The sequence below is a fragment of the Apium graveolens genome, chromosome 2, assembly GCF_009905375.1.
Source record: "Apium graveolens cultivar Ventura chromosome 2, ASM990537v1, whole genome shotgun sequence".
Classification (NCBI taxonomy): Eukaryota; Viridiplantae; Streptophyta; class Magnoliopsida; order Apiales; family Apiaceae; genus Apium; species Apium graveolens.
In genome coordinates this window covers 218,368,760-218,371,578 of record NC_133648.1, presented here as the reverse complement: position 1 = coordinate 218,371,578, position 2,819 = coordinate 218,368,760, and positions in this window count along the sequence as shown.

Genomic DNA, 2,819 nt, shown 5'->3' with positions numbered 1-2,819 from the left:
GACCACTGATGTCAAGGACATAAACTATGTGATTATCTTACCCCGATAATTTTGAAATTAGATATTATTGAAAGCTATGTGATTCTAATTAATAAAAAAAAATCAAAACTATATCATCATAACAAAAATATTTGAAATTGTTCGTAGGGATATGCATCGGGTCACTTCGGGGTCGGGGATTAATATCCCCGTTGCTCATCCCCAAATATACCTTGAATCCGAGACGGGGATTCTTTTCATTACCAGTCTCCGCCAGAACGGGGATTCCCACGGGGATGCGGAGAATAATTAAAAATAATAATTTAGTATTTTTAGTATTTTTTTAAATAAAAAATAATCTACTAATTCGTAATACATAAAAACATTGATAATATCTCATATTTTTAATATCAAATCACATTAAAACCGGTTTATAATATAAATGAATGCAAATTAAAAATATATATAACATATAATGTAAAAAAAATGATCAATAAAATTATAGATTATTTTTAAATTATTATAATTTTTAAATACTGTTTTTTGTAAAACTTTATTTTATTAAATCTATAATATATATATAATATATATGAGCCAGGAAAAATACTAAAATTTCCATGCATAACATAGTGTGGGCTAAAAAGTTTTCCCCAATCGTCAAGGTTAATATTCATCGAATATTTTTTAAAGTCCCAAAAATTTGGGTTATTACAGTCTTCCCCTCTTAAAAGGATTCTGTCCCGGAATCAATTAGAAAACATGTGGGGATATCTTTCCTTTATCGCGTCCTCTATTTCCCAAGTTGACTCTTCGATATTCTGATTTCTCCATGTAATATATAATAGATGATGTCAAAGATTACTAGAGCTAACAATGTCATCAGCATCTCTAATCATAGTATGAAGCAAATCTAATGGACATCTGATCTGAGTAAAAGATTAATGAACAGTTATTTTCAGTAATCAGAGTAATCAGTTAAGCTTGGGGTCAATCCTGAGTAAGTTGTATTATTAGCTAAATTTGTATTTTGTACTTGTAACACTTAAATTCTGTAAAAAATGCAAAGGAGCAGACTGGAGTCTTTTTCCTAAAATAGTATCAAGCCTAAGGATTCTATCTGGAAGAAGATCAAGAAGATCATGCCTTAGAAGAATTTTGAAGAAGCTTGGAGTTGAATAAATCTGTTTGGAGAAAAATATTTTAAGTCAAGGTCTCTACAAGTCACAGATTTAATGTTATAGAGAAGTCATTCGAGAACTCCAGAGAGTACTGACGGATGAGGAACATCCATCGGGATAATAGTTTGGCTAGCCGACGGATGAGCAAGCTCTACTCGACGGATGAGCAATATCTACTCGATGGATGAGCAATCATTACTCGACGGATGAGCAATATCCACCGGGAGTAGAGAAGTCAGGAAAGCTACTCGAGAACTCATGAAGCTATCGAAAATCAAATTTGAAGGACTGAAGATTGGAGATATCGACAAGTCATTCCTTCACTAGAGAACTCAGAGTTGTCGACAAGTCTACATTCATTCGAGAACTCAGAGATATCTACAAGTCAAAGTGAAGATGTGAAGACTAGAGATCTAGACAAGCTGAAGACCTCCACAAGCCAAACTCAATACAGAGTTCTAGAGATTTCGATAAGCCTATGTACTTATCAAGATGTCAAGTGTTGTATTAATTAAAACTGGAGATCTCGAGGTACAGTCTCAAAGTAAAGAATTGCAGATTAGTTTAATATCCAAGATAAACAATCAACAAACAATACAACAGCTGGATTGACAAGTCTACAAAAAGGAGCTTGAAGAGTGTGCAAGATCAATGGCAAAGATTAACTGACATAGGAAGATTAAAGTAAACACGGGATGCTAAAGATATGCTAAGCCAGAAATGAAAGATTTGCTTTTCTATAAATAGAAATGACAAGTGACAGTTTAGAAAAGCTAATAGCATATTTATTATCCACTGTGTAAACCAGCAGTTAACTGAGTTATAAAGTTAACACTGGTCCTCTAGTTAGAGTTAACAATTTAGATCAAATCTCCTGTATCACTCTCAAGAAGAAGCTAAACGCTTTAACATCAAAGAGCTTAGAAATTTTGTAGCAAAATAGTCTTAATTTTTAATATAAAAATTAAGTGAGTTTTAAAGATTTGTGTTCTTTATTTTCTGCAAGTTTAGATTCTGCATGAACACTTTTCTATACAAGATTTAATTTACTTTGTTCAACCATTAACTTTCAAGAAAAGCCTAAAATAAGAAAAACATATTCACCCCCCCCCCCCCCGTGTGTGATTCATTACCTAACTAGTGGTATTAGAGCTAAATCTGAAAGTAAACAGATTCAAGATCTTGGAAGAATGAATACACAGAAAATCAGTAGCGTCAAAATTCCTACCTTTGACAAAGCTAACTACACTCTTTGGAAAAAGAAAATGATGTTGTTCATCAAGATGGCCAATCCACTCTACATTCAGATCCTCAAGGATGGACCGTTCATTCCTATGGTTAGAATTGAGGAATCTACAGATGGAGACAGGATCATCCCAGCTCTTTATCCTCCAAAAGATCCTGTTGAGTATTCAGACCCTGAAAAGGAGAAATTTTCCCTGGATAGCAGCTTGCAATTAATTTTGATTGAGTCACTTGACAATGTGTTGTACAATAACATTGTCAACTATGACACTGCCAAGCAAATATGGGAAAAGATTGAAATACTCTGTGAAGAAACTGAGGAAGTTAAATCAAATCAAAGAAGGACACTGATTTCACAGTATGAGGGTTTCATGGCTAAGCCTAAGGATAGCATTACTAATGTGTTTGAAAGATTCA